Source organism: Thermobia domestica, chromosome 13 (assembly GCF_964235325.1).
Source record: "Thermobia domestica chromosome 13, izTheDome1.hap1.1, whole genome shotgun sequence".
In the NCBI taxonomy this organism is placed as follows: domain Eukaryota; kingdom Metazoa; phylum Arthropoda; class Insecta; order Zygentoma; family Lepismatidae; genus Thermobia; species Thermobia domestica.
In genome coordinates, this window is record NC_137466.1 from 113,649,154 (window position 1) to 113,672,629 (window position 23,476).

Here is a 23,476-nt window from a genome sequence, read left to right on the forward strand (position 1 = left end):
TTCCCTGCCTTGCAGCTTATGTAATGGTTCGTAATATGTAAAATATTACTCGTTGGTAAAAATATGACTCCCAGGACCCATTGCCCCTATGCAGGACCTATACGAACAGTATGTGAGCATATATAATTGATTAGAAGCTACCTGTTAAAAAGATGTGAGCATCCCTCGACTTGAACAAAGTGAAAAGTTAAAAATAAGCCCCTCCCCCTCCTACAAGTATACTATGAAAAGAGTAATATTTATTAAAACATTATTTTTACTTGTGAGCTGAAGACTGAGTGGCACAGACGTCCTTCCTTGAGAGCCGTTGAAATTGAAATGAACGAGCAAGAAGGCGTTTGGCGTGGCTTTAGTGACGTCAAGATTAACTTTGTACCGTATCAGAATGATAAAAGTGATTATAGACTTTACTTATTTACACGAATCACAGATTACTGGCAATCATCTACAAACATTTGTATGATTTGAACTTAATCAGAACTTTGAATAACAATCACGTGCAAGGTTAAAAACCTTTATTATTGACAACCATGAGTGATATCTAACAGAGTTAATCACAGATGGATCACGAGTTTATGTGTATGAGTTTAATTGATACTGATGATAGAGAAACCGATAATCACGAGAACTGATGGGTTATTGAACGCTTGCTTGCAATCATCTACAAACATTTGTATGATTTGAACTTAATCAGAACTTTGAATAACAATCACGTGCAAGGTTAAAAACCTTTATTATTGACAACCATGAGTGATATCTAACAGAGTTAATCACAGATGGATCACGAGTTTATGTGTCTAAGTTTAATTGATATTGACGATAGAGAAACCGATAATCACGAGAACTGATGGGTTATTGAACGCTTGCCCTATTACAAACTGAACTTGTATTTGTAAATATATATATAAACAATTTGGAAACGTTATTACTTAGAGATAACCAGAGAACGGCGAAAACATTTATTTTGTTATTACAATCTAATACGAGAAAATAAACTGCAACTTTAGAGATTAATGCCCCGAACTGAACAATTATTATTATTGTATGGACTCAATGTCCACAGTGAGAACATTGACCATGCTCCGCCTATATGCAATAAAGCACACGGACTTATGGGTAAAAAATGGTTCCGCCTATACTAAATAAAGTACTTATATATAAATCCCTATGTTCCCTTTTTCTATATATTATAATTGTTGCTACTGATAGTGTCTTTTATAGTAATTATTTGTGTGATTTTACGTGTGTGTGTTTGCGATTTCTAAAAAGTTTGGACGACCAGCGAAAATTGTAAGTTATTATTGTAGTTGATGTATATATCCACACATATTCACTGACGCGCCTTTTGTACATTAATATTTAAACCTAGGGCTAACGAACAAATGTAAAATTGTAATTGACTCTAAAAGTATAACACATAATCGTTAACGTGCCACCACAGGCATTCACATTGAAACGTGAGAAAAAAGTGATTAATTGTAAAATATTTTTAACATTAATGCTACGCGTTTGTTTAAAATGCTATTCATGTTGTGCGCTTACACAAAAGATTTATTTTTTAATTATAGCAAGCATTTACGGAAATAATTTTAAAATACCATTTTCCCCTATCACATATTGGTTACGCCTTTGTTATAATTACACTTACGCGAAAGCGAAATAAAAATCAGTGTGTTCACCTAACACATGTTGGTTGTACTTTTTAAAATTGCACGTACGCGAAAGCGAAATAAAAATTACTGTGTTCACCTAACACATGTTGGTTGTACATTTTAAAATTGCACGTACGCGAACATAAAATAAAAATTACTGTGTGCACCTAGCACATATTGGTTGCACTTTTTACAATTGCACTAACGCGAACATAAAATAAAAAATTACTGTGTACACCTAGCACATATTGGTTGTACTTTTTAAAATTGCACGTACGCCCACCAGATTACATTTAAGAACGCATTATAAAATAGTTTGTGTTATATATAACTTCCGCGGAAAAATTAGTTGCCTAGCACAAAATTTAAATTGCCTATCTATTATTAAACTAAGCTAAGATGGCTATACTTGCTAATGTGCATTAGTGGAAAACCACATGTTTTTTTTACTAAGCTAACCTAAGATGTTTATATTTGCTAATGCGCCTTAGTGGAAAACCACATTTTTTTTACAAAGCTATTGTAACGTAACCGTCGCTAACGCGCCTTTACTGGAAAACCATATGGTTCCTTACTAAAGTAACTTAAACTGGTTATACCTGCTAACGCCACCTATGGTATTGTGACCGTCGGTAACGCGCCTTTACCGTATAACCTAACTTAACGCAACATTATTCACCTTTGATAATAATGTATAAAATAATTATTATTTTGTTTTAACTTGTTGCTACGCGTTTGCTAATACTGAATAATTGCTTGGAAATGCACACCGGCTCTGCCCTACCCTGAACCACTTGTTTGCGCGTATGTTTTGCCCTGCCCCGCCCTGCACACTTGTTGCCGCGGATGTTTTTTTTTGTTATATAAATGGACATTGACTGCCACGGCTTTAAAAAGTAATTAATGTAATTATTGTACGCATGCTTCCCTATAAATGCAAGCACGTTTTTCACATGTACACCGTCTGCTACACGATTAGAACTAATAATGGACTTGCAATTTTTCCGAATGGACTTGCACTGCTATACGTTTAAACTAATAAATGTAATTATTGTACACATGCTTCCGTATAAATGCACGAACGTTTTTCCACATGTACACCGTCTGCTACACGTTTAAAACTAATAAATATAAACATGCTTCCGTATAAATGCACGCACGCATGGGAACCAATTGCCACGCTTTTAAAATTAATCACTGCTATATTTTTATGAACCTACATTAACAAATACTAAATATAATTGATTTTAAAACACGGAAAACAACATTAGCCTGCATTCGGCTAACATTTACTTGGTTGAAATACCATTAAATAGTGTAGAGTACCATCATTTGCTTAACGCACATAGTGACGAATACGATTTTCATAAGTATTTATAAAATAAATGTAGAAAAAAAGATTATCAATTTGAAATACTTCATTTCTATTATATACTAAATAATTTAATGCTAAAAATGATATTAAACTTACCTTTATACATAATCTTCTTTTGAATTCCATCTCGAAACCACATTTTGAACTACAGGTACTCCTATATGCGCGTGGACAGGAAGTGACTCAACTTCCTGTAGCAGTGTTGGTAAATCTTAATACTTTGTGTTTAGTTAGAGAATGGTAATGGAAGATTTTTGATTTAAAGAGATTAATATATAAGAAATTATTATGAAATGGGGAATTGTTTTTTGGTATACTTTATTTACAAGTGCAGAAAAAGTATATGTGTTGCCTAGTTTGTAAAATAAAAATAAATGAAAATGCTTTAGGTCAATTTGTATTGTAGCCTGTAGGAATATGAGCCGATTTACTACCCTTTATGATATTTAGACTGCAAGCCACAGACTATAATGTAACACATTTGCTTATTTTATGTACTTTGCGATGGATTATTTACGCAAACTAGAATGCGAAGACAATTTAGTAAGACACAATGTGTTAGTAACAGACAACTTAGTAAGAAACATTGTGTTAATGAAAGACTATTTAGGGCAAACTAAGAATAGTTAAGATTTATTTAGGTGGTAATCAGGGGTTAGTTACGGAATAGTAAAGATAATCAAGGACTATTTACTGGATAATCAAACGGGGTATACTAAAGATAATCAAGGGGTAGTTACGGAATACTAAAGATAATCAAGGGGTAGTTACGGAATACTAAATATGGTCAGCGACTATTTAGGGGATAATCAAAGGCTAGTTAGCCCATAGTAAGGTTAATCAAGGAATACTCAGGGGATATTAAGAATGCTTAAAGGCTAGTTAGCCCATAGTAAGGATAATTAATCAGTATTTAGGGGATATTAAGAATAATTAAAGGGTAGTTAGCCCTTACTAAAAATATTCAAGGACTATTAGGGGATACTTAAAGGGTAGCTAGCCCTTACTAAGGATATTTAAAAACTATTAGGGGATACTTAAAGGGTAGCTAGCCCATACTAAGGATATTTAAAAACTATTAGGGGATACTTAAAGGGTAGCTAGCCCATACTAAGGATATTTAAGGACTATTAGGGGATATTAAGGAATATTCAGGGGAAGCTTAATTATAGAGTGCGGAATGAGGACTTTTTTTGCGATACTTAGTTTGAGAATAAATTTTGCGGTGGGGCGCTGTACAGAATGAGGGCCTTTTCTTTTGCGATACTTAGTTTCAGAATAAATTTTGCGGTGGGGCGCTGTACAGAATGAGGGCCTTTTCTTTTGCTATACTTAGTTTCAGAATAAATTTTGCGGTGGGGCGCTGTACAGAATGAGGGCCTTTTCTTTTGCTATACTTAGTTTAAGTATAAATTTTACGGTGGGCCGCAGTACAGAATGAGGGCCTTTTGTTTTGGTATATTTAGTTTGAGAATAAATATTGCGATGGACAGAATGGGCTTTAGGATATTTTGCAATTGGAACAAGGCTACATACATGTGTACTGTTATTGGAAACACGTATAGAATGTGAATCGGAAAAAAATGCACAGACACGTGTTGTTTTATGAACCCGTTTGCAGACGACTTAATACTATACTAAATGCTTTTGAATAAGGCCGCTAGGTGGCAATACTTACCACATGATTGCGTCAAAACATGCGTAAACTTGTTTAATGTAATGACATATATATTAATATATATTCCGTTTTAATATCATTTTATTGTACGCCGTTGGACGTAACGTGTTGTTTACCCCTGACTTATTATTAGTGCTAATAGTAGTACTGAATTAAAAATATAACATTTAGTAAAAAATATTATTACTGTTTTACAGTGTGTTGACCCTGCAGTTGCAATATATAAAAATTAGCGAGGCCATTTTTATCAGTTTTTGAAGAACAACTAAGAATTAGAAGGTGAGTGTATTTCATAATTATTATTAATATATTTATTGAAAACACTTGGTAAACAAGACTTTTTTAAAACCAATTTATTGAACATTTCTTCAGCTGAGCTTGTTTTTTAACCATTAATTATTTAACCAACACTTAGTAAACAAGACTTTTTAAAACCAAGTCATGAACATTTCTTTAGTTGAGCTTGTTTTTTAACCGGTAATTAATAAACAAGTTTCTTTTCTAGTTTTTTCAAAGCAAGTTATTGATTATTGCTTGTTTTGCTAGATTTTTTTATTACATAGAACTCAAAATTTTTCTTTTTCTTTTGTTTTAGATGAATTTCCTGTGTTCAACTGGTGAGTTCAATATGATTGATGAACTTTTCCTGCATGAAGTTTTACGCGGGCTTGATGACTATTCTCGTGTCTTCAGTACGTGGAAGGCGATAATGGAGCTGCAGCGATTAGGTCATCGAGCCAGTGTAAGATGTGAGGCTTTACTACACGCTCTTCGTGCTTTAGAAGGTAATGACCTTATACTTTTAAATCATTGCGTTTCAGCCGCCGATGTGCTTGAGTTATTTGTACATGGATTTTTTCGTAATAAGGAGTTTTACAATTATGCTCAAGACAGATTTATGTATTTAATGGCGTGCGGAGAAGGGCAAATAGATAGAATAAATAATACAGAGTTATCCAACTTTTTTGATTTTGGTTCGCGATTTGTTTTGGATGAATCTTTAATTCCATCTGAATTACCCATAACTGTGACCCCTCAAGAAAATTGTAACTTGAGTGATGAAGACTTGGCATTTTTAGATGGAGTAAATCTAAATTCCGATGAAGAACAAGAAGTGAGGAGATTGGTTAAAAATGTGGACGATGCTGTGGTTAAACCCACGCAACAAGTCCAGGGACAAAATCCTGTATACAATCAGCCTTGTGTACAGGATAATCATGGTTATGGGGACCAATCTGATCCTCAACCTGGACCCTCACATGCTCCTGACCCCTTGTTTGTTGGATATGGGAGCAATAATAAGAAAAGTATAAATAGTACTGATTGTAGTGCTAGTGGTAGTACTAGTAGTAGTGGTAGTGGAAATAATAATGAGGGGAAAAATCAGAGTAATAATAACTTCGAAGTAGTAAGAGAGAGCAGAAAACGGTTTCGTAAGTTTCATCTTACGGGCCATGAAATCGCGGTTAGACCAGTGGATAATGAAAGACGTATTGATAATCCACAGGCCTATATTGAAAGCTTATTTAATTTTGCATTAGAACATGTGTTATCTAATGCTCGCCCCACAGATTATATTGGACTATACATTGATAGTAGCAATAGTAGAAATAACAAGTCTGTATATGTTCCATTTAGAAGAAAACCCGATTTTTCTGCTCAAACTGTCCTTTCCTCAGTTGAACGAGTTTTAAATTCAAATGAGGATTTCCTTTTGGGGCATGAGGTATTGTTTCGCTTCCATGTAGCGGAGAGTATGCATGGAAACGGAAGAAATGCAGCAAGTGCTGTTGAAAAGTATTCCAAACATCAAGATTATTTGGAAAAGCGTTTAATACGCATAGAAAACAATAATATGTACTGCCTTCCCATGGCAATTGTATGGGGGATTACGAAGCACACCGCAAGTAAGCAAAGTTTATATAATTTAAGAACAAGAGATTATGATACATGGGTTCTTAAAGCAGAAGTTCTCTGCGAAATGGCAGGAGTTGACGTTAAAGCAAAGGGTGGATGTGATTTTAAAGACCTGGATTTGATACAATCATATTTAAGTGGTGAGTATCAAATTGTGGTGTATGAGGAAGATGAAAATAATGACCGGGAATATATAGTACGTTACCCGGGAGAGTATGCCGAGAATAAAATCTTTATTTTTTATAAGAGAGGTGACACTGTTGGCCATTTTGAACCCATTCCATACATTAAAAAATTACTTGGTAAATTGAAGTATTGCTATTATTGTTTGCAAGCATATAATGGGTTAGCATATAAACATAAGTGTGAAACTCACTGTTCTCTTTGTGAATGCAAACACGTACGAAATTATGATAGTGATAAAATTAAATGTAATGCGTGCAATAGAGAGTTTGCTGAGGGTACATGTTTTCAGAATCATAAGAAATGTAATAAAGGCGGGAAATCTGTGTGTGATAATGTTAAGATTTGCAATAATTGTGGTATCATCTTTGATAACAGGCGTCGAAAATCAAACCATGTGTGTGGTGAACATTTTTGCACGACTTGTCGTAAGCATGTTGATATTACTCACACATGTTTTGTACAACAACAAAAGCCTGTACATACTGATAGGTTTATGTACATTGCATATGATATAGAAACGATGTTAAAGGCACCAAATGCGCGCGGTGAAAGGGAACATGTGGTAGTACTTGTATGCTGTAAGCATATTTGCCACAACTGTATGAATAAAGGTATCGATGAGTCCTGTAAAACTTGTGGTGATAATAATGGAAATCGTTCGTTTTCTTTTAAGACAATGACGGACTTTATTAACCATGTATTGGCAGACCGACCTGACTTTAGACGTATAATTTGTATTGCACATAATGCTAGCAGATATGATGGTCTTTTCTGCCTTAGAAATCTAATAGAAGAGCAGCATCTTATTCCTAATGTGGTAATTCAGGGTCAGAAAATTTTTAATATTAATATTGGTAATCGAATTTTCTTTAAAGATTTTTATTTATTTATTGGATGTAAATTATCTAGACTTCCCAAAACTTTAGGCCTGCGCGGAAATTTAAGAAAGGGAGATTTCCCATATTTATTTAACACCGAGGAAAATCAAAATTATGTTGGTCCCTATCCCCCAATTGAATTCTATGACCCTGAAGGACGAAGCACTGAAGAAAAACAAGAATTAATAGCCTGGCACCAAGAACGTGCGGCAAGTGGCGAGGAGTTTAACCTCGAAAAGGAAATGCTGTCTTATTGCGAAAACGATGTTAGAATTCTAGCAGAAGCGATCATCAAATTTAGTGACATTATCGAGGAGAAAACGAATGGTTTGCAATGTTTCATGACATCATCCACCATTGCAGGTCTTGCAATGCGTACATATCGTACTTTGTACTTACCTGAAAATACTATTCCCGTAATTCCCGCGTTGGGTTTCCATCATAAGACAAAGTATAGTACTAAAGCTATGCAATGGCTTATGTATATGGAAAAACAATTAGGGATAGAAATCCAGCATGCTAGGAGAGGTGGGGAAAAGTATATTGGTAGGTACCAAGTTGATGGATGGCATGAGGGACTCAACGCTGCCTTCGAATTTTATGGTTGTTACTGGCACTCGTGCCCGCGTTGTTACCCTTTCAACCGTAACGACATTTTACATGACGCTCAAGACTCATGCAATACAATGGAAAAAAGATATGAACAAACAATGCTCCGCCGGAAGTACCTAAAACGTTTAGGTATAAACCTATACGAAATCTGGGAATGTTCTTGGGATGAAAAGGTAAAGACGGATAAGGACGTACAAAGGTTTATTAAAGAACATTGTACTAGCCTGCCTGATTTCCTTATTCCCAAGAATTGTTACAATGGCGGACGCACTGAAGTGTTCAAATCTTTTGTGAATTGTACGGGTAATGAGAAGTTATGTTACGCCGATATAACTTCGTTATATCCATATGTGATGTCACGTAAGCCTATGCCCGTTAAATCACCTAAGATACATACGGGGCCGGACTTTCCAGATGTGGAAAGTATTCATGGTGTAGTAAAATGCACTATTTTGCCCCCGAAAAACTTGTATTTTCCGATTATTCCGTATGTGGCTGGAGGCCGATTACTTTTTGGTTTATGCCGGACATGTATGGAAGAGGAAAACACTGATGATTGTACTCATAGTGACAATGAGTGTGCTATTACAGGTACGTTTTGTACTCCAGAGTTACACCTGGCTCTTCAAAAAGGGTACAAAATACTCGATATACATGAAATATTGGAATTCGAACTCATGGATCCTGAAGAGGGGAATTCAGGTGGTTTGTTCGGAACTTATGTGAATTCCTTTCTTCAGATGAAGCAGGAAGCCTCTGGTTTTCCTGCTTATTGTAAAAATGAAGGAGACAAGCAAAAATATATCGAGGACTATTATGCCCATGAAGGCATACAGTTAAATTATGATAACATTAGGACGAACCCGGGATTGAGGCAATGTGCAAAACTTTACCTCAATTCATTATATGGCAAATGGGGACAGCGCACTGATATGTCACATAGTGTAATCGTTAGTGACGAAGTTACGTTCCTTAGGTATTTAACGTCGGCAAGGTATGAAATTCAAAGTGTGGTCCCAATTAATGACGATCACTTAATTATCACATATAGAGATAATGAAACTGAAAATGTCCCACTGGAATTTTCAAACGTTATATTAGCTGCCTTTATTACTTCGTGGGCTAGACTTGAACTATATAAATTACTAACGACTGTAGGACCAGACAGAGCCATTTACTGTGACACTGACAGTATTATGTATATACAGAAAAAAGATGAGGAACCTTTGTTACCACTTGGAAACTATCTGGGTGATCTAACAGATGAAATTCCAGAAGGTTGGGAATTTACAACCTTCTACGGTCTAGGTGCGAAAAATTATTGTTATAGGCTAATTAATGCCAAAGGGGATGTTCGGCACATACTCAAAATTAGGGGGATAACACTAAACGATAGGACCTCTCAAAAAATTAACTTTGAGAGTTTCTATAAATTAGTGTCTGGACAATTAGAATCCACAGTAATAGAAAACCCAAATAGTATTGTGCGTAAACCAGGGTTCCGCATCTTTAGTCGTACAGAGACTAAGACACACCGTGAGGTAAATAAAAAACGTAAACGTGTTGACGAAGATGACGTGACTGACGATATACCAATAACAAAACGTGCGACTTTACCTTACGGATATAGGCCCACGAACGAGTAAATGTGACTTGTGTGAATGTTTTTTTCTTTTTTAACCAGTTCGTTTTTTATGGAAACTCTGCTTTTATATTCTTTTGTTTCTTTGGAAACTTCCTGTTAAAATTGAATGTAATTATGTTAAAATTTCCAGTGGAAAGTCGTTAATTATTTGTTGGACTGCTTCTTATAGAAGTGCATTGTTAATTATTTTTTCCTTCGCTTCTTATAGAAGCTCGTTGTTAATTATTTTATTGTTCTTTCGCTTCATTAGGAGCTTATTGTTAATTATTTATTTGTTTGCTTCTTATAGAAGTTCAGGACAATCGTTGATTGTTTTCTTACAAACCTCTATCTCTTTTCTTTTTAAATGTGTGTGAGTGTATATAAAGCAAAAGCTCTATTGCATGCATTCATTTGAGTACAACATGTTAAAGTTTCAACATCCCTCTACCATTTTAATTGCGGGTCCATCAAGGGCAGGAAAAACATGTTTTGTAAATCGATTACTTAATGAACGTGATCAAATGTTTAGTATAAAATTTAATGATATTGTTTGGTGTTATGGTGCAGTAATACCAAACCTGGATGCACATGCAAAAATACGTTTTGTAGAAGGAATACCTGACATGAATAATTTTGAAATTAAAGAAAATTCATTATTAATACTTGATGATTTAATGTCAGAAACTAATGGCGATGTTGCTAATTTATTTACAAAGTATGCACATCATAAAAAGTTAACTGTTATATTTATTATTCAAAATTTATTTCCAAAAGGAAAACATGCACGTGATATTAGTTTAAATGCACATTATATTATAGTATTTAAAAATCCTCGTGATAAATTACAAATACAATATTTAGCAAGGCAAATTATGCCTCGATATAGTAAGGAAATTGTGAATGTATTCGAAGAGGTAACACGTGAGCCTCACACTTATTTGTTATTTGACCTAACCCAAAAAACAAACGATGCATTGCGAATACGTACAAATATTTTTCCTAATGAAATCATGCATGTATACGCCAACATAAAAGACATGCATACAGAAATTTTTATTTAGTTGCTATCAAGATGTTGAAGGTAAAACAACACTACAACACGCTCCGTGCTCTGTGCAAATGCAAAAATACAAAACGAAAACAAATTTTACAAAATGCTTCAGGGGATTTAATAAGAACAATTTCTCAAGTAGCTAAAAACACAATAAAAGGAAACATCCCTTTAAATCCTCGTCAGAAGCAACGATTACGTAGACATAAAAAGATCTTGCGCGCTTTATCTCAGCAGCGTACTGCATTAAAGAAAAAGAAGAGGTTGTTACTACAGAAAGGTGGTGCACTTTTACCATTAATTTTGGGACCACTTCTAGCAGCAGTAGGCAGTAGTATTTTTAGTCGATAATTATGTCAGAATTACGTAAAATGATTTTAGTTCCTGAAAATGCAATACATGAAATTCAGTCCAATCTTAAATCAATAGATTCACATCAATCACGTTTAGATGAAGAAATGAATAATATTTTAAAACGTCATGATATTAGTGTACAACAAAAATGGAAATTATATCAACAAGCTTTGCATCGTTACTTACAGTATACATCTTCTTCTTCACATAAACCTATTACATTACCTGTTATTCAGGATGAACAAAAAGAAGAAGAAAAATTATCATCACTTGCTTTGCAACAGGATAACAATACTTCTATTTTACCATTTGTATCAGACATTTTACAATCAGTACCAAAAACACTACGTAGGAAAACAGATCTATTATTAAAGCAGTTAACAAATTCTGATAAAATTCAGTGGGATAAGTCTGGCATAGTCCGTATCCAAGGAAAAACAATACCTGGTTCAAATATTATAGATTTAGTAAATGATGTTGTTCGTACAAGAAAATATTCAAGAAATCCTATAGGTATTTATGAATTTAAAAATTTATTAGAAGATCTTAATGTTCCTAAAGAATTTATTGGTACACCAGCATCAAAACTGAATACTAGTAGTAGTAGACAACGTATTCGTAAAATAAGAAAATCATCCAGTCCTAAAGCAGTATCTAATTTATTTAAACATTGGAAAGAATATAGTATGTAAAAAATGACAAAGTTATCAAAAATATATTATGATTATTCAAATCCTAATTCTTTATCAAGTATACAAACATTACATCGTAAAACAAAATTATCTAAAAAGAAAATTAAAAATTGGTTAGCTTCTCAAGATGCATATACATTGCATGCACCAATTCGTAAAGTTTTTCAACGGAAAAAGTATTATGTTAGTGCACCAAATGAAACATTACAAATGGATTTGGCAGATATGCAAAACATTGCAAAGTATAATAATAATTATAAGTATATATTATGTTGTATTGATATTTTTTCACGTTATGCATATTGTGTCCCCTTAAAAACAAAGAAAGGTCCTGAAATGGTAAAAGCAATAAGAAAAATTTTAAAAAAATTCAAGTTACCCGTGTTTAATGTCCAAACCGATTTAGGTACAGAATTTTATAATCGTCATGTAAAACAATTGTTTAAAGAATATGAAATTAATCATTATAGTGTTCATTCCGAAATTAAATGTGCTTTAGCAGAACGTTTTATAAGAACAATAAAAGAAAAATTGTATCGTTACTTTACTGCAAAAAATACTTATCGATATATTAATGTCTTAGATCAAATTGTCAATAATTATAACCATTCATATCATTCAAGTATTAAAATGGCGCCTGCAGAAGTAAATGAATCCAATGTGAATCAAGTGTGGAAAACATTATACGGAAATACAATAAATAAAAAGAATACAAGTTGTAAATTTAGTCCGGGTGATTATGTTCGTGTTAGTAAGTATAAACATGTATTGGAAAAAGGATATTTACCTAAATGGTCACAAGAAATATTTATTGTCGATAAATGTATTAAATCTAATCCTGTGACTTATAAATTAAAAGATTGGAATGGAGAAGAAATTAAAGGAATATTTTATGCACAAGAATTACAAAAAGTAATTATAAATTCAAAAAAAACTTATCTTATTGAAAAAGTATTAAAACGTAAAAATGGGTGGATGTATGTAAAATGGTTGGGATATCCGTCAAGTATGAATTCATGGATTAGATCCGATTCTATTCAGTCTTCAAAATGAATTCAAACCTTACACATGACTTTTACGTTACTCTTCCTTCAAATGCCAGTAGTAAACTTTTTAATAATAATACAACAGCTTCATTTCGCGTTAAATTAGCACAACCTATTGATTTAAGTGATGGGGAATGGGGTGTTGCAGTAACACAAATTAATATTCCGTGGAGTTTTTATAATGTTGGTGAAAATGAAGAAATAATAATTACTACTGTTATCAATGATAAAGTTGAACGCCATCATGTTCGTGTAACACCGGGATATTATTCGTCTATCGAATCTATTCTTGAGTTAATTCCTGAAAATGTTCGTATGTTACAATATTTACAAAATAAAAATCAAATTGTAATTAAACATTCTTTAAAATTAGAAGATCAGTGTATGATTGGTATTACACCAGGATTACAACATATTTTTGGATTTATTAATGAAAATACACACGATATTAAAAATGTAGTATACACAAAAATTAGAAATGTTGATTTATTATTATCACGGGGTAAATTTCCATGTAATTTAGATTATAATATTCCCAATTCAATTAATGTATGTGTTGATATTGTAAAACATCAACAAAATATTGGACCGTTAATTCGAAAACTTAGTGTATATAATGTACAACACGGTAATGTAAAATCTTTTGTGTTTCATACACCCCATTATGTTAAAGTTGAAAAGAAATATTTTGATACAATAGAAGTAAACTTAAAAGATGAACACGGTTTAAAATTACCATTTCGTTTTGGGACTTCAAACTTGACACTTCACTTTAAACGAAAATGATTTCTGAAAGTATTGATGATAGTTTTTACATTACATTAGTTTCAAATGCTAGTACAAATGTATATCCTACAAATAATCCAACACATTTTATTAATCAGTTGAAAAATAATATACGATTATCAGAATCCGATTGGTACGTAGGGTTAAGTGAAGTACATATTCCATTAACAGTTATAACGTCACCGAAGGTGAAAATGTTGTATGGTACAAATTTAAAAATGCAGACCCTATGAAAAGTAAAGTTGTTGTTGGATATTATCCATCCATTCATCATTTAATAGATGAATTAAATACAATATCAAGATTTATACGGTTTAGCTTTTCAAATATTGTACGTGTTGAATGCGATGAACGTGTAGAATCTGTTACATTGTCACCTACATTAGCTTTACAATTAGGTTTTTCTGAAAAATCAGATCTTGTAAAAGAACGCCGTGGATTCAAACAGCCATACGTAGATATTGGATATCCACATCAAATTTTTATTTATACCGACATTATTCAATATCAATTTTTAGGTGATACAAAAGCTCCGTTACTACGTATAGCAACAATTTCAGATATTAAATATGGAAAAGTTCAAACAATTACCTTTGAAGATATTCATTATATGCCACTTGCAAAATTTTGTTTTAATACAATTGAAATACTATTAAAAGATCATGCAGGGCGAAATTTGCCATTCCGATCTGGGACACTGACCGTAACACTTCATTTTAAACGCTCTCCGGTTAAATAATAATAATAATAATAATAATAAAATGAGATCTAGACGTGTTACTTTACATCGTGGACGTGGAATACCATATTTTTCAGGACCTGTATATCAAAGGGGACATGGTATAGGGAGTTTCTTTAAAGGGTTATTTCGTTTTGCATTACCATTTCTTAAACAAGGTGCAAAAACTGTAGGACGTCAAGCATTGCAAACCGGTATACAAGTTGCGGGTGATGTATTGGAAAATAAACCATTTAAAGAAGCGGTTCGTGCACGTGTAAAAGAAGCTGGTAATAATTTAAAGACAAAAGCTATTAATAAAGTTGGACAGTTGCTAACTGGTAGTGGTAAGAGACGGTCACGCAAAAGAAAGGCTCCTGCAATTGTAAATTTTGGACCACCAACAAAACGTAAACATATAAACGATATCTTTTCATAATGTCGCTCCTAAATTCCGATAGTTCTGAATGCTGTACCAATGAATTTGATTTCTTTTCAATACCAATGACACAAACAGCTATTGAAGCAACTATAAATGCTGAATATCGACCTATTTCTACATTAACATCTGAAGGACCAATTGAATTTGTTATTCCTGGAGAAACAGGAGAATTTATTCATCCAGCATATCTATATCTTTATGTACGTTGTAAAATTACAAAAGATGATGGTAAAAATTTAGTTAATGATGATGTTGTTGCACCAGTAAATAATTTCCTACATTCATTATTTAGTCAAATTGATATTTCGTTAAATGATAAATTAATTAGTTCTTCATCAGGATCTTATCCTTATCGTGCATACATTGAAACTTTATTAAATTATTCTCATGATGCTTCTCAAACACATTTAGCATGTGCTATGTGGCATAAAGATACTGCAAAAAATTTTAATAAATTAGACAATACAAATGATGGTTTTCAAAAGCGTGCCAATAAAATAAAAAATAGTAAATCTTTTGAAATGTACGGACGTCTTCATACTGATATTGTAAGTTTAGATCGTATGCTTCCTAATAAAGTAAGTTTACGTGTAAAATTACATCGTAGTAAAGATAACTTTTGTTTAATGTCTCCTGAAAATACAAGTTACAAAGTTGCACTTGAGGAAGTTATTCTACATGTACGTCGTATTGATGTTGCTGCAGATTTAGCTATGCAATTAAATAAACGAATGGTTTCAGAAACGGCCAAGTTACCTCTCACAAGAGTAGAAACAAGATCTTATACTATTCCTGCACAAGTCAAGTCATATAACCTTGATAATCTCTTTCTGGGTAATGTTCCTAAAGGTCTGGTTATTGGTTTCATTTCCAACACAGCCTTCAATGGTAAATCACATCTTAATCCATATGAGTTCCGAAACTTTAACGTTAACAAACTGCAATTACATGTTGGATCAAAATCATTCCCTCCCAATCCCCTTACGCCTGATTTTAATAATGATTTATACCTTCTAAGTTACTATACTCTGATATCAGGTACTGGTATATATTATCAAAATTATTCACATACTGTTACTCTTGAAGAATATCCTAATGGATATACTCTGTATGCATTTATTCTATCTCCAACTGGAACTTTAGATGACAACACTTGGGATGTAGTTCGTGATTCTCCTGTAAATTTAAAAGTATCATTTTCAGAAACTTTAACTGAACCAATTACATGTATTGTCTATGCGCAATTTGATTCGTTAGCACAAATAGACAAAGATAGAAATATTTATACTGATAACACCTTCTAATTTATTCAGTTGAGTAGAATGAGGGTTGTTGTACACTTCTCCGCATTCCATAATAATGATGAGGAATTTATTGTAAAGGAACTAGCAATTGTAAATCCTGACGTTCCGTTTTTACAAAATTGGATATTTAAACCACCATATCCATTAAATAAGCTGTCTGAGCCAATCATAAATACAAACAAATATCTAAGTGAAAATGTATATGGCATTACCTGGCACGAAGGCGATGTAGAGTATTCACTTCTTAAGGAAATAATTCAATCATATTGTTCAAATACCACCAGTATTTACACGTATGGATTAACTAGAAAGTGTTTTCTTGAAGAAATTCTGCAAAGAAATGTAACAAATTTGGAAGAAATAGACTGTCCAAAGTATACTGCATTAAGTTTCCACGTTCACAAGTGTGCACATAATAAACATCGTTTTGGACAATATAGGTGCAGTATTCATGAAGCATTACTATATAGTGAATATGTAAAAGTGTATGATTATGTTTTACATGTGAAAAACAGTGATAATTACATACCTACTATAATTAAAAAATAATAATCATGTATAGTGACGAATTGTTAAAAGTATTAGTGACTGATAAAGTGACTGGTGCAAGTGTTACCGGGATTTATCCTATTGATAAACTTCCTGTAATGGTAGAACCACCTGCAGCACTTGTAATTAATCTTGATACATCCAATTCAAGTGGATCACACTGGGTAGCAGTGTACATTAATGAGAAAAAACATGGATTCTATTTTGACAGTCTTGCTATGGACATTCCCAAGGAAATAAAAAATTTTTTATCCAAAAATACTAAATTATATTTTACAAACAGTGAACAATATCAGCACGATAATTCTGTGTTATGCGGATACTTTGTATTATATTTTTTGCATCATATTATTCGCACTCAATCATTTGAAAAGTGTTTAAAATTGTTTAACAACAAAAATTTAAAAAAGAATGATGATATTGTTTATAAACATGTAAACAACATTTTAAAAAGAAAACACAAGTAATTTTTTTATTTTTATTATTGTATATATATTTTTTACAATAAAAATTTTTAAACTATATTCATGCATTTAATTTACAAATCCTCGTTACAATCTTGATAATGCATTAGTTAATGCTGTTGATCTTTCATATTTCCACCAGTAATTCAACTGTTGTGCGTTACGATATGCACATCCTGATTTCTTTACAACATTTTTGTGAAAAGAACAATATTCATTAAATGTATTTCCACACAAATCATTTAATGCTGGACATTCTTTCGTTTCTAAATCAATAACATTATCTAATGCAAATATTCTCTTAATCCAAAGAGATTTTTCTAAACCTTTACAATAAAAGGTTGAATTCATTGTACATAATTGATATACAAGGTTACGTATAAATGATACAGTATATCCTGTTTTACTATCCCAGTTCAAACCGTGTAAATTCAATGTCAACCAATCAATTTGTTTTTGGCAACCTAATGACAATAAATTATATTCTATTGGTGATTTTACCAAGCAATGGAAATTTACTGTATCATCACATGCGCTAAGACAAAACTCACGAATAATAAATTCGTTATCAGCCATTTTAAAACCTTGAATATCAATAATGTATTGATTTACGCAAGGTGAAATTTCATTTGTGCGCTGAATAAAATATGGTATAATTTGTCCAACAAATTCTGTATTTTTTAAAAGATCACAAGTTTTACGCATAAAGCATATAAATGAGATTTCACTATGTTCTTGTTCATACAATTCAAAAAGTTCACCAAGAGTTTTATCAAGAGATAAATACTTTGCTGCAAATGATCCAATATCATGAAGAGCACTTGATTTGCAATCCAGCGGATTATTCTCACGTAAGTATACATTTATTGTTTTTAATACACAATTCACATTAATATTTTTAGCACTACATAACACACATAAAACACTCACACTATTCGGATACATTTTTCCTTCTGTCTTTTCTTAATAGAACCTCTAGTAATTCCGGAAAATAGTCTATATCATTTAATAGTTCCAAATATGCTTCATAAAATTTTTCTCTTGTTAGTATTCCAATAATGTGGGTGTTGGCATACAGGTAAAACACATCATCTTCAACACTAGGGCTTGCTATAACACTCCAAGCACGGACTTCCAATGATTTTGGGGGTAAATTCATACAATCATGCGCATACACATGATACGATCCTTCTCTGCAACCATCACATATTAACGTCTCGTTAAATTCCCATTTTTCAATAGCTTTCTTTATACATTCTCGGTCCACATTTTGACTATTACAAGAACAGTCTAAACTCCAAAATCTTGATGGTGATGATGCTGGGGTTTCTGAAACTGTTAATACTGATGAATCTATTTCATCAATATCAAATTCTTCATCTGAAGATGATTCATATAATTCTGTTTCAGCATCAGATAATGATGCTTCAATATCGCAGTAATCCTTCTTCTCATACGACTGCATTGTCTGTCTTTATATATTTTCTCTCTTAGAACTTGTATTTAAAGTACTTTCAGATTCATCACGTGTTCACCTTATGTCTAATCAATGTGGTTAGTCATCAATCACATGTTACTTAATCACACAGTTGTAGACCCAATTACTTATCACATGATGTTTAGTCATGTATCATCGGTCAAAATTACTCATCGTCACATGATGTTTCCTCGTTCAACAAGTTTATCTAATCGTACAAAGGTCAATTCATCCGAATTTCTAAAGCGCGCAAAACCTCAGTTCATGTCTTAAGTTCTTCGGTGATGGATGTGCGAGAACAAGACTCCGTCTTTAGTACTGTAATCAAATATGGCTGAATAATGCAATAAAATAAAATAAAGTTATTTCCTATTTTCCCAAGTTCAATTCCTGTGTCCACATAAATATAATTTCATATTTTTTAAAAAATTCATTAAACAGGGGGAGGGTGTCCCTAAAAAAACGTGGTCCCTATACAGGGGTCAATCTTGGGTCCTGGGGGCCATTTCCAGGGACCATCCACTGTGACCTTCGTAGTGGTCATTCAACCTTTCCTTTCGTCATCTATCATTGTGAAACACATCACGTGTTCTTTATCAATCAATTGACCTTTCCCCCTTTCCTAATCCTATTGCATCACCTCCTTCGATACTCCCCCCTTATCCTTAATTAAACAAGCGATAAACTATCTTATCAAGGCGCGGCAAGTCTTTTGATGTTTACCATACTAAATCTATACTACTTACGCGCCTTTGGTGTGGGGGACTCGTGTTCAATTCTCGGCTGGAGCTCATGTGGTTCGGATCCCATGTTAAGCTGTAGATCCACGTCCTATATAGCCTCGCTGCTGAAAGTGACGCTACTATCAAATCAAAGCGTTTATTGTGAACGGGACAACCGGATAATGAACTTCATAGATTCTTGAATTGTAAATGACTAATTCAAGAAGTTAAATTGATAAAATCATAACCACGGTATTCTCTTTTCCTTTTCATACATAGGATAGGATAATTTGATTTTTAAGATGTTTGATACTCAAAAATGAACGTACCCTTCTTCTTCTTCTAAACCTTTTTCACTGTAATATGGGGTCGGCTTTTCAAATCACTCTCCTCCACTTGTTTCTATCTTATGTAAAACATATTTTTTAAAAAATAGTAAAACACCATATTAGTTACTAATGTGTGATTTATAGATAATTCAAAGTACAAACAAAAAATTAAGAAATATTGTAGAATACACGCATGTAATCGATTGTAATTAGGGACTATAGTAAAATATTTCTATTTCTCCAATTTTGTCATATTGCTGTCTAACGTATTACTGTCTTAAAAGAGAGATAATAAAAATGGATAATGGAAATGGTTGCAATCTTCTTTTTCACTTTGCAATTCAGATAAAAGAAAGGATAAAGGCGTAATGAAATCAGTTTTATTAAATTATATTTTCAGCTACATGGTTTTACATTTTAAATAATTTCTACTCCGCAGTAAGCTACTTTAAAAAAATCTTTGGAAGACAGCATCACTACTTACAAAGATTATATAAAGATTCCAAGCAGGGCTTGAGAAAATTGACTAAGCCCGTTTTAAACTGGATTTTCGTTCTTTTACAAGAAGGGACAGATATTCTACGCATGCATTATGCAAAATAACCATCCAGCGTTCTGATCGAGCTACGAGATGAAGAATCATTCTAGTTCTCTCCTCTCGGCTTCTTACGCGTTGTATGAGATAAACCTACACTTTCCATTCCTTACATCTTCAAGTATAGCATAATCTAGTTGTAAAATATTGGCGAATAGCTATACTTTTAAAGAGTATTCTTATACTATCACTTGTTTTATTCATAATAATTCAGTACTTTCCGAAACTTAATATTGTAGAGAGATCTTTGTTTTACTTCCTCCTGGACATTTGGCAACAGTGACCCATACGCACAAAGTATGAATTTCGTTTATATTTCATTGAGAAAAATTATTTAAAACAAAAATACTATTGGGAGCAGTAGCTCAGAAATATACTATTTACTGAAAATTGAGAGAGAGAGAGAGAAGGTAGAAATTGAAAATTTTATTTTTAAGAACCTACCTGTTTAATCGATATACGAGGTTCTGCCAAAAGTTTTCCAAAAATTTCCACGTAAAAAAAAATAGAAAATTTGCCTGAAATCATTCTTTGGACCATCATCTTCAAGATAATCGTCTAGAATTTGTATTCGGCGATGCCAGCGATTTTCCCATCTGGAAGTCTACACCCTATAGTACATTCAAGAATTGTTGCGGTTTAGCTTGGATCTCTTCCATGAAGTTAAAACACTGCCTATTCAACTAAAATTTCGTTTTAGGTAACAGGGAGAAATATCATGGTGGCTAGGTCGGGTAAATAGGATGGATGGGTGACAGTGATCATGTTGCTCGAACGAAGGGGAGCAAACTTTACTGCAAATTGTTTCATGTTCACTTCATCTGCTAGAATGCGTTGACGTGTCCCGTATGACAGTTGAGTTGTCCATTTCCAAACAGTATCTTGCCTACCAAAACAAATTATCCCGAAATCGAAGAAAATGTTCGGGAACTTCTAATGCTTACTGATATCAGCTATTTTTTTTGTAGAATTATTGATTAGGGGCAAATAAATGTTTGCTAAAGATTTGAACAAAAACTATGCAATAGTTTGAAGGAAATATTAAAAAGAAATTTGCACAAGAGTCGTTTTGGAACTGTTTAATGGATAAGATTGCTTTTGGAACTGTACGAAGCCATTTTGTCATGGGGATAAGACGTTTCTGAGACAAAAGTGATATAATGATGTAATGTAATTGTTTGTTTATTATAATGGAAACAGGATAAAAGTGATAGCTATAAAAGAAATGATTGTTATGAAATAGAAATGTCTGAAATAGAACGACTTATGAATAAATAATGACTGGTTTGAAACATTCTTCAAAGCAGGAGATAATATTATTAAAAGCAAACGACAACTCTTCTTAAAACTTCACGAAACTAAACTAAAAAAAAGATCGTGTTTTCAAAGCGTGTTTGTATGGTAAACAATAGTTTCTGAAGATGATTATGTGTGTGAACCATCATCTCGTTGCACTTATGCTGTATATTCCAAATTCTCCATTCTTCCTCTGGCACCATCATTTTTTGTTTCTTATTCCTCTCTAAGGATATCATCACATTTGATATTTATGTAGAATTTCAAAGAAATATGCTACGAATCCGTTCCAAAATGTAGTTGAAGCAATCGTCTGATATCAGCTGATTTTACCCAGATCTGCTGCTACAACAGACCCCCTACTCATTAACTATTTTCAGTGGAATATTTTTCGTTCGAGGTAGGTGGTTCTTCATCCATCACAGAATTAGATCATACATACAGCAAATTGGTTGTAATATCAATCTCACCAACCACGTTAAAAAAAAAAAAAAAAAAACTTGGAAGGCATAGCACAAAACACGACCCAACCTCCTATTTTTGTGGATGTGACAATGAAACTGATCGTTGGAAATATGTTTTATTTAGACAGTAACAACAATAGAAAGATTACCAACTGTATTATGAAAAAACAATACGTTTTTAACTTATCTGAATCTAGTTGTGTCTTGTGGGCATGAGTCTCTTTGAAATTGTTTTTTTTTTACACACTACAAATGTCTTAGGACAAGAAACCGTTTGTTTCTGTAAATTTTTTAAAGATTTTTCCTCCTCCATTTTAGTTGGTTGGTATGACAATGACATTACCCACATTAGAACGTAATTTGCATTGCTTATCGGATTTCTTGTGTTACCAAAGCTTTTATCCACTTATTATCATTAGTACGCGGGTTAGAAGCGGAGGTAAGGGACTTACGCACATAGTAAGTATAAACAATTAATATGCCTGTAACTTTTCCCCAAATGTGCGTATATTAAAACTAACTTCACCATTGTTTTCCTGATAAAATTCTAGCCCGAAATTGTGTATCATATTACCCTATTCCTATTTAAAAAAAACTTGACCTTAATTCAAAATGGCGGATTTCAAGATGGCTGCCGTCAAGGTCATACCTACCATACGACTTACCCCTAGGCCTTACATGTATCCATATGGTTGTTCTTCACATTTTTAATGAACACTCCGTTTACAAAGGGTAGTAAGGGACTTCTGCAGTAATCTCTCATAACCATATCACAACTCTTAAGAATTATATATATATATATAATAGAAAACATGCACCATGGCAAAAATTTCTGGCATCACAAATAATGCATACATGCCGAAAGAAAACTTTCATTGAAATCTTAGCCGGACACTTGGGTGATGCCCCTTGTAAGGATTACTTTTCATGATAAAGTATGTATTTGAGAGCAATGAACTCTTATTCTCACTCAGTTTATCCAAAATTTACCATTATAGTTAGTTTGTTACTGGTAGCCAGAGACGAATCCTAAATGCAAGTAAAATATTATAAAAAGTTGAGGGGATGAAAATATTAAGAGACTACGGGAGAGACAATAGAAAAGACACGGACACGATGTTCTTCAGCATAAGATAACATGATCAATGATCAAACCTTCAACCGTCAGCAATAAAGATGGTCAATCATTCATAAACGAGGTTGATTAGTCAGTTCTAATTATTTCTTCATGTTAATATTGTGACGCTGAGTTCAAAAATATG

The 23,476-nt window shown here is 33.0% G+C and overlaps 1 long non-coding RNA gene across 1 annotated transcript in view; it reads right to left on the bottom strand.

Annotated features, from left to right (window-relative positions):
- The window catches only part of LOC145669272 (uncharacterized), a 77,389-nt gene extending 74,200 nt beyond the window's left edge, over positions 1-3,189 (bottom strand). Inside the window, exon 1 of the long non-coding RNA XR_014128178.1 lies at positions 3,124-3,189. This is a non-coding gene — a long non-coding RNA (uncharacterized LOC145669272). The remainder of the gene's footprint in view (positions 1-3,123) is intronic.
- Between the last annotated feature and the right edge of the window lie 20,287 nt (positions 3,190-23,476).